Here is a 10,332-nt window from a genome sequence, read left to right as displayed (position 1 = left end):
CTTATTCTCCAGAGACTGACCAAAAAAATTCTTTCTTCAGCTCTACCTAATAAAGAATAGTTGAGAATGCTTAAGAAAGGACTTTTCCAGGGATGCTGATTTTGTAAGAGAGAACTATTTAAGTTTATTGTTGTTTTGCAGCCAGGAGCCCTCCAGCAAAGCTAATCAGACCTCTGCCTACTTAGTAGCTCAAATTCTAGATCACCTCAAGATGGAGGGCCTCCCTTCAGGGAATGATGGTGAAGGAAAACCTCCACTTCCTCATGAGGAAAAGGAAACTGTCTCTAGATGGACCAGCTTAAGACTACTTGGAATAGTGATTCTGCAAGTCTCATTTAGAAAATAAAATATAAATGAGATGTCATCTGGCTCTTCCTGTCAAACACTCACCCTTGCATGTCAAAACCCCAGTGCATCTCACAGATATTTGAATGTTTATTCATTTATTCAATGTTTATTAAAGCTAATTATTATCTAGAAACTTGTCACAGTTGCTGTAGAAAATACAAAGATTACTAAAGAAAAGATTGGCTCAATGAAAAACAACTATAAAAATACAATCAAAATAAAATGCAATAGAATTACAGAGGATACAAAGGAAGGAATCATTCCTTCATAAGAAAAGCTATAAGGAGGAGACAACGTTTATTAAGGATATACTTAAAGGGAAAATAGAACTTGAAAGGCCAGTGATTCCAAGCTGAAAGAATATTGTGGGCACACATTGCATGAAAATAGATCATGAATCAAAGAATTCTAAATAGTCTATTTCAGCTAGACTCTGGGTTTGTGGGGGCATATAAACTGAAAAGAACCTGGAAATAGTGTTTGGGATGAGATCATTAAATCCTTGAATAACAGACTCCCCAAAATGAATTTTGATTTATACATCTATTAGATTTTTCTTATCTTCTAATTTATGAGAGCTGTACTCTGCATTTATAATTTTGAGAGTTGTACTCTACCCTTATAGATTTGCTCTTTCCTTTTTTTTATTAATTGAAATACTGGTTTTAAAGGATCCGATTCAGGTAGCCTTGAAACTACATGTTGTCCATCCATTCTAAGTCAGCCTACTTCAAGATATGAAACTGTGACTGGCTATGTTATAAAGGGTAATACCCCTTGAATGTGTATTTTCATGAATGAAGACCTAAAATCGGAATAAAAAGTAAAGGTATTAAAAGCAGGCATTATAATTAAGGCAAAGAAATTATTTGAAGAATCAGAAATAAAAGTTGAGAAAGCTAGTAAGGAAAGTTTTTGGTTTTGAGCCTTAGTACACACACTCTGCACGTTACCCCTTCTTCCCCCAACACACAGACACGACAAAGACCAAACATGAAGTGGATCCCCCTGGGGCAAAACTAATCTGAATAGTTAGTGGTGGGAAGATAAACCCTTCACAGAAATTAAGGACTCCTTCAACTCAAACTGACACTGATCCCCCTTTCCTTTCAGTTCCAGGTTATCTTCAGATCACCAGAATATAATGAATCCTGATGCTGACCACGTCTAATAGGCTTTCCCCAGTAGAGGACTGAGGAGCCATGGGAAACGGCACCAGTGTCACTGAGTTTGTCCTGCTGGGGCTCACAGATGCCAGTGAGCTGCAGATGCTCATCTTCCTCAGGCTCCTCCTGACCTACCTCCTCACTCTCATGGGGAACCTCCTCATCGTGGTCATTACCCTCATGGACAGGTGCCTCCACACCCCCATGTACTACTTCCTCTGCAATTTTGCTGTCCTGGAGATCTGGTTCACCTCGGTCATCTTCCCCAAGATGCTCACCAACATCCTGACAGGAGACCAGATAATCTCCCTAGCAGGTTGTTTTCTCCAGTTTTTCTTCTACTTCTTCCTGGGTACCACAGAGTTTTGCCTCCCGGCAGTGATGTCCTTTGACAGGTATGTAGCCATCTGTCATCCCTTGCACTATGCCACCATCATGAACAAAAGGATTTGTGTCCAACTAGTCCTCTGCTCATGGCTGGCAGGATTCCTTCTCATCGTTGTTCCAAGTATCATCACCATTCAGCAGCCATTCTGTAGCCCCAATATCATTAATCACTTCTTCTGTGACAACTTTCCTCTCCTGGAACTCATATGTACAGACACAGTCTGATAGAACTTCTGGGTTTTGTTGTGGCCAACTTCAGTTTATTGGGCACTCTGTCCGTGACAGCCACCTGCTATGGCCACATCCTCCACACCATCCTGCGCATCCCTTCAGCCAAGGAGAGGCAGAAAGCCTTCTCAACCTGCTCCTCCCACATCATTGTCGTGTCTCTCTTCTATGGCAGCTGCATCTTCATGTATGTCAGGTCTGGCAAGGGTGGCCAAGGGGAGGACAGGAACAAGGTGGTGGCCCTGCTCAACACGGTGGTGATCCCAATGCTCAACCCCTTCATCTACACCCTGAGGAACAAGCAAGTGAAACAGGTGTTTAGGGAGAAGGTAAACAAGCTCATCTCATAAAAGGATGACACTAGGAGTCTAGAACTAATATTCCCAGAAAAGTTCAGAGAATATCCATCTCCTGTGAAGAATTTTGCCTTTCCCTTTCAGAAAAAGTTATGATGATATATTTCTGCTGTGGCAGAAAAGGTGACACCTACTATAAAACTCAGCATAACCTCAGAAGCTCTCTGAAACCTCAAGGAACTTTTTTCAGTTGTCATATTTGAACATTGCATCATTGCATCTCTGTCGCCTGGATTCCCAATAGAATTCAAGCTCTCTGAGGACAGGGATGGCTTTGTAGTTGTAGTTCAGGAAGGAAGCCCCAACCATCAATCCATTAACATAGACCACATGGATTGCTCAATAAAATGTGCAGATTGATGACTTCGCATCTGTTTCTCTAGTTCTCTAAGAGGAGAGAACGTTCATCTGTTATCTCCCATCCTCATTTCATGCTAATGGTCCTGTCACAGAAATGTATCAGCAACAACTCAAAAGCCACTAAGGTCAATTGCTTCTTAGTTTTCATATAAGTTACATATATTATTTAGCATTAAAATTCATAGAAAGTTCTCATTCTTGTTGACAAAGTCTCCTCCACACACTAGTTATATTGGATAAGCATCTGAGGCTCTCCCAGCACCAGATTTCATATCTGTATTATGGAAATGAGAATGCCCATCCTAAAGGATCATTCTGAAAGTAGAATTAGATATTCTATGCATTTGCCTTTAAAAGAGACTGACACATAATAGGTCTCAATAAATGTTAGTTCTTTGCTCAAACTGTCCTCCTATTTTCCCTCTCTTCTACCTGGATCTCACACCAGGTATCAACAAAAGCATTTTGAAGAGTTTATATGCAAAATACTTTTTATAAATTTTATATCAAGTAAAATACAGTATTTAACCTATTGCAACTTATTACAAAGATGGTGTCTAATGATGAAGACTAAGGTTAACAAAGGCATGTTAATAAATGAACAAATTTACTTATTTAAATAAGTATCTAACATACTAATTCATTTCAAAATCACTATTGTAAAAACATCATATTTAAGGAAATATACTAGATGGTATGTGGAATAATACATAATTATCCATGCTTAGTAGAAACTGGAATCTAATAAAGAAGATAGAAAATACACAAAGAACTACAATTCTGGATAGAAAATAATATTTTTAATAAAATATCATATATAACCTTTCAAGAACAAAATTTGAAGACTAGGAGGAAATGGATGATATCTCAGAAAAAGATTTCCAAAAGTTTAACTAACAAGAAATGCAAAAATTGATTAGACAAATTATCATAGAAGGATCTTAAAATGTGATTAGATACTACAAACCAAAAAAACTGTCATCTTTGATTTCCCTCTTTCTCAAAACACTACAACAAATACATCTGCCAATTTTGTGGATACTATCTTTGAAATATATGTAGACCTTAACCTTTCCCCACCTGCCACCTACATCACCCCCACAGCCCAGGAGGAGTTAGAAGCGGGGGGGGGGAGGAACAGTGCAAATTTAGGAAAGCTGAAGCTAAGAACACATGCTCTTTCTTTCCAAAAATTTTCTACCTGAAACAAACCTGAAGTGGATAAAGGGTATGTTTTAAATTTAAATAATGTTCAGAACTTTTAAAATCACATAGCTTGGACAATAAAATAACCCTATTTCGGGCTGACAGTAATGGGGAACATCATTTTTAATTCTATAAAAGTGACCAGAAAAGTCATGAACCTGTCTGAGAATCTAGCCAAGGGCAAAAGAAAAAATAACTTCACCAAAGATATTGAGTGGTGTATCCATCAGGATTTCCAAATACACAGAGCCAAAATAATATATGTATGACTTTATGTGTGTATATATAAAGATGTATATATTTAGGAATTACCTCATGCAATTGTGGAACTAGCAAGTCTAAAATCTTAGGGCAGACTAGCAAATTGGAAAATATCAAGAGTTGATATTGAAATCTTGAGACAGAATTCTTATCTCTCCAGGAAATCTCAGTGGTTTTTTTTTTTAACTTTTTTATTGTATGACATAGGTACAAAGCAAAGAAAGGAAAAAGCAATAGTTTTCAAAGCACTCTTCAACAAGTAGTTACAAGACAGATCCCAGAGTCTGTCATGGGCTACCGTATGATCCTCTCAGATTTTTCCTTCTAGCTGCTCCAGAATATAGGAAGCTAAAAGGAATAAATATTTTTTATCATTACAATCAACTTTGTGTGTGTGTGTGAAAAATGACATATATACAAAAAAGCAATAAATTTAAAAACATCACAACAATTAGTTGTAGAACATATTTCAGAGTTTAGCATGGGTTACAATTCCACAATTTTAGGTTTTTACTTCTAGCTGTTTCTAAGATATTGGAGACTAAAAGAGGTATCAATTTAATGATTGGCAATCATATTCATTTGTTAAATCCATCAACTTTGATCTTTCTATCCCTCTCTTTAGGGGTGCTTGGGCTATGGCCATTCTAAATTTTTTCATGTTGGAAGGTGTGTCACTAATATGGGGTAGGGAGATGGAACTATCTGACGTCCTGGAGAGGCTAAGCCCTCTAGATTTCAGGACTTATCTGGTCCAGGGACCCATCTGGAGGTTGCACGTTTCTGGAAAGTTGCTCTGGTGCCTGGAACCCTTGTGGAATCTTATATATTGCCCTAGGTGTTCTTTAGGATTGGCTGGAATGGTCTTGGTTGGGGGTTGGCAAGTTATGATAGGTAGCAATGTCTCACTGAAGCTTGTGTAAGAGCAACCTCCAGAGTAGCCTCTTGACTCTATCTGAACTCTCTCTGCCACTATGCTTTGTTAATTACACTTCTTTTCCCCCTTCTGGTCAGGATGGAATTGTTGATCCCATGGTGCCAGGGCCAGACTCATCCCTGGCAGGAAACCTCAGTGTTTTGCTCTTAAGATTCTCAACTCATTGGATAAGTTCTGCTCACATTATCAAGTATAATCTCCTTCACTTAAAGCCGAACTGATTATACATGTTAATCACACGTACAAAATTCCTTCACAGCAACACCTACATGAATGTTTTACCAAACAACTAGACTGATAGCCTAGACAACATAACACAAAAAATTTGCCATTCAGTCCACCTCTGCTCAACTTCACAGCCATAAACATCTCCTTACACAATACTTAATCTTCAAATAAAGCAATAACAATTGGGAACTTGTCATTTGGTGCATCTTACATCCAGTTTGACTACAAAGAACTTCATCTTTCAAGATAACCATGGAATTGAAGCACTTCGTGGTACATTACATGTGATTGAAACAAGGGAAAATGTGGCTTACATTGTGGAATGACTGTGGGATGATATTGATATTCTAACTGGGTCCTGCTCAATGTTACCACAGCACCAGAATTTCATCATTGAGAAGTATCTGTCCTTTAGAATCAGCTACAGATCAACAAAGCTGTGGCTTTTCAGAATTCACAGGTCCAAGTTTTTGGAAATTTACATGCTGCAGTTTATTAGAACACCTTGGCTAATTCCTTGTATTATCCTGATTATAGGATTAGAAAAATGACATCAGAGAAGTTACATTATTATGTTCAGAACCATTTTACAAGTGCAAAAATGACTTTGATTGAACTTGCTGTGAGTCATCCTATTCTAGAACAAGTTACTGAACATTTTCTCAACATGATGGATGGGATTCGGTTAGCTGGTGCAAAGGCCAAGTACCATGGACATGAAACTCAAGAACAGGATGAACACAGTCTCATCCACACTGCTCCTATAGCACAAAATGCTGCCACAGGAAATGCAAAAGCCAGTGCATTCCGTGTTCTCCAGCATGTCCTCAGGGCCAGACCACACATTGAGAGATACCAGCTCCACCACCTTTCTATGCCAGGCTCTTGCCAAGAGAATTCACCAATCGTTTCACAGGTTGAAGCGGCAGGAGAAGTTATCAAGACTTCCCATACCCTGGTAAAAACGAATACTTAGGGGAGACTTTCCAATATAGATTTCCAAGTTGACAAGGATCAGCTGAAAGTCAGATAGTTAATGGTGGAGTTCTGCAGGTTTCCTGGATGAATTTGGGTCCCAGGTTCTAGTTGTTGGTTTGTATGTGTCAGCAGTCCTGTAGCACATTGACTCGGTGCCTGTCGCTGATGTCATAAATGCAGGAAAGAAATTTGTTTCTGGTGAGAAGTCAGTGGCAAAAAGTGGAAATTTAGGGCATGAAACTTTTGTTGTTGAGTTGTAATACTGATGTACATATTACAGAAGAACTGAATATTTTCTCAATACAGAGCAGCAGACACTTCAAAGTCAAAAGTTTCTAATAAAACATCAATCTTTTTTTTCAAAAAGTGAACTATCTTACTGTACAAATGCAAGTAATTACACCCACCTGACCTAAAGTAAAAAAAAAACAACTAGGTTTAAAGGTTTAAGCTGGAAATTTCAAATCCTGAGCTCATCCTCTTCTTTCTCCACTTCTTCCAAAACAGTAAGAAGCAGCCAATCAGTCTCACTATACATTAATTTGACAAAAATGTTCTCAGAAATCATATGCATGGTCTTCCAGAACTTTGCATCTTATAAATATACAAATAGCAGTATCCATTGGTGACATTTTCACATCATGCCATGGGCTATCAGTGCCCTCTCCGCCACAGGAAATAGAGTCATTAGTGCCCTTAAATCTAAATGGATTAGGGAACAATACCAGCAACCCCAAAACCAATTCAGGAAATTCATCCTTAACATTCTATTGCTCAAGAACCACTCTGAAATTGTAAACCATACCAAGCTCTGAAATCTGTTCTACAACTAATTGTTGTGATGTCCTTTGAAATGTATTGCTTTTTTAATATATCTTATTTTTCACAAAAAAAAAAATAGAAAGAAGGGTGTAACAGAGAAGATAGAATTTAACAAATGAGTATGACTGCTGAATCATTATACTGATATTTCCTTTGGTCTCCAGTGTCTTGGAGAAGCTAGAAGAAAAAGTGAAAAATCATGGAACTGTTACCCCTACCAAACTTTAAAATATATTCTATAACTACTTGTTAAAATGTACTTGGGAATTTATTGCTTTTTTGTATATATGCTATATTTCACAACTAAAAGAACTTTGAAGTGCTTGCCCATGTAAAAAAAAAAAAAGAACATTGCAAAAAAAGGAACCACTGAAAAGTGGACTGTCATAAAGCTTACAAGAAAACTGTGATGCTATTATTTGTAAGCTTCTCTCTAACCATATGAACAACGAAGTTTCTATATACCAAATCCAGGTTATAGCAAATACAATTCTCTGTAGGTTTATATGAGAAAAATTAATGAAATAAATGAAGCTCAAGCTTCAGAGGATTAGAGAGTTCAAAGAAGCCTCCATCAGCAGAGAGAGCAAGATGAAAAGTTATAGGTTGTATGACACCTGAAGGCGGTCTCCTTTACTTAATGTTCACTGACTGTAGATGTTAACCACTACCACAAATTATCTTCAAAGCATCACCTAGACTAGTCTTTGACCCAAATCCCAGGACAACAGCCTATAACCAAATAGACACATAAAATTGACTATCACAAATGGACATGCAGGAAAGGGGTAGAGTGGAGAACACATATAACAAACAAAGGGTTACAATCTGTGAACTACATAAACAACCCAACAGATAAATGAGCTAAAGATACACATAGACTTTTAACTGAAGAGCAAGTCCAAAGGGCCAATGAACAAAAGATATTCAACCACATTAAAAGCCAGACCAATTCAAATTAAAATAACAAACAACCCTTTTAACAACCGATGAAGTATTTTTAATTTTTTAAATAATAATGAAATTATACTAACATTTAAAAAGTACTATTGCTCTGATCCTCCCTGAAACAAATATGGATGAAATATTATGATTTCTTGGATGACTCAAAATAATATGGGAGGAGACGGAGAAGTATGGTCAAGGTGAAACAAGAATGGGTTTGAATTGGTTACTGCCGAAAATAGGTGATAACTACATATAGGTTCATTACAAAATGTGTCTAGTTTTCCAGATATCTGAAATTTCTATTGTAAAATATTAAAATGAAATGCTTCAGACAAGAAGTAATGTGGATATGATCTTCAGTGATACCCATGACAACAGAACAAGAAAAAAAGATGTAAGGGGTGGTGCACAGGTAGAACCTGATAGAGTTTGGAAACTGAAGAGATAAAGTGATTGGAGGGGAAAAAAAAGTGAAAATGAAGAACACCCCCATGTATTAATATTGCCAGATATTAAATCTGGGTAAATAGAAAGACATTGATAACACAGAAATAGAGGAGTCAGTAGGAGAAGCTGGCTTGGGAGTTAATAGGATGATACTAGTTTAGAAATCTAAATGGGGGGCCCACCAAGCATGGGACATGCATATTGTCTGTAAAAGGAGCTCTTCACAACAGCTGACAATTGCATGTCATTCTCTATCTCCCCTTGCATTGTTTAAGTTGTGCCACTGAAGATTCTCTAAAAGTGTACTCTTATAATGATTAGAAGAAAATTGTGATCTTAATATTTGTAAGGTTCTATCTAACTACATAAACAATGAAGTCTCTATATTGCAAATCCAGGAAGTATCAACACTATTCTCCAAAATTTTATATAAGAAACATTAATGAAATAGATGGAGCTCAAACTACAGAGTATAAGAGAGTTCAATGAAGCCTTCATTAGCAGAGAGCTCACAATCAAAAGTCATAGGAGAGGGATTTGGGGAAGATGGTGGAGGAGGTAGCTCCAGGACTCAGTCCTTCTACCAGAACCATTTTAAGCAGGCAGGAACTGTCTGGAGCAACTATTTTGAACCTGGAGCCCAGAAGAACACTATGGAGCATCCAGGGAGGAGCAGCAGAGAAAGGCTGATACGTTATGGTAAGGATCAGAACATAATTCTCTGCATGAGACAGCTACTCACACTTACCCATCACTCTTTGTTTTGGTTTGCTAAAACTGCTGAAATGCAAAATACCAGAAATAGGTTAACTTTTACAATGGGGATTTATTAACTTACAACTTACAGTTCTGAGGCCATGAAAATGTCTCAACTCAAGGCATCAACAGGATGATACCTTGACTCTGAAAACAGACTTCTGCATTCAGGACACCTCTGTCACATGGGAAGGCACATGGCCAGCATCTGGTGGTCATTCTTTTCCAGGTTTCATCACTTTCAGCTTCTGTCTGCTCCATCTCTCAGCTTCTCTGGATGTGTCTCTGAATTTTCTGTCCTAGCTTCTGTGTCTCTTAATTTCCCTCTTATATCCTCTGATGAAGGACACCAGTAAGAGGATTAAAACCCACCTTGAGCCAACTCACCTGGGACAGAACAGTCTCTTCAATAAATGGTGCCTAGAGAACTGGATATCCACATGCAAAAGAATGAAAAAAGACCCATATCTCACACCCTACACAAAAGTTAACTCAAAATGGATCAAAGATCTAAACATTAGGTCTAAGACCATAAAACAGTTAGAGGAAAATGTTGGGAGATATCTTATGAAACTTACAATTGGAGGTGGTTTTATGGACCTTAAACCTAAAGCAAGAGCACTGAAGAAGGAAATAAATAAATGGGAGCTCCTCAAAATTAAATACTTTTGTGCATCAAAGAACTTCATCAAGAAAGTAGAAAGACAGCCTACACAATGGGAGACAATATTTGGAAATGACATATCAGATAAAGGTCTAGTATCCAGAATTTATAAAGGGATTGTTCAACTCAACAACAACAAAAAGACAGCCAACCCAATTACAAAATGGGAAAAAGACTTGAACAGACACTTATCAGAAGAGGAAATACAAATGGCCAAAAGGCACATGAAGAGATGCTCAA

General features: G+C 37.6%; 2 pseudogenes; both read left to right on the top strand.

Moving 5' to 3' along the window:
* The first annotated feature begins 1,550 nt into the window (after window positions 1–1,550).
* LOC143654884 (olfactory receptor 6E1-like) lies at window positions 1,551–2,479 on the top strand (annotated as a pseudogene).
* A 3,180-nt stretch (window positions 2,480–5,659) lies between these two features.
* On the top strand, window positions 5,660–6,715 carry LOC143655287 (cytochrome b-c1 complex subunit 2, mitochondrial pseudogene; annotated as a pseudogene).
* Window positions 6,716–10,332: the final 3,617 nt, after the last annotated feature.

This window comes from Tamandua tetradactyla, chromosome 14, assembly GCF_023851605.1.
Source record: "Tamandua tetradactyla isolate mTamTet1 chromosome 14, mTamTet1.pri, whole genome shotgun sequence".
In the NCBI taxonomy this organism is placed as follows: Eukaryota; Metazoa; Chordata; class Mammalia; order Pilosa; family Myrmecophagidae; genus Tamandua; species Tamandua tetradactyla.
Note: the sequence above shows the minus strand (reverse complement) of the source record. Positions and strands in the feature narration are given on the sequence as shown.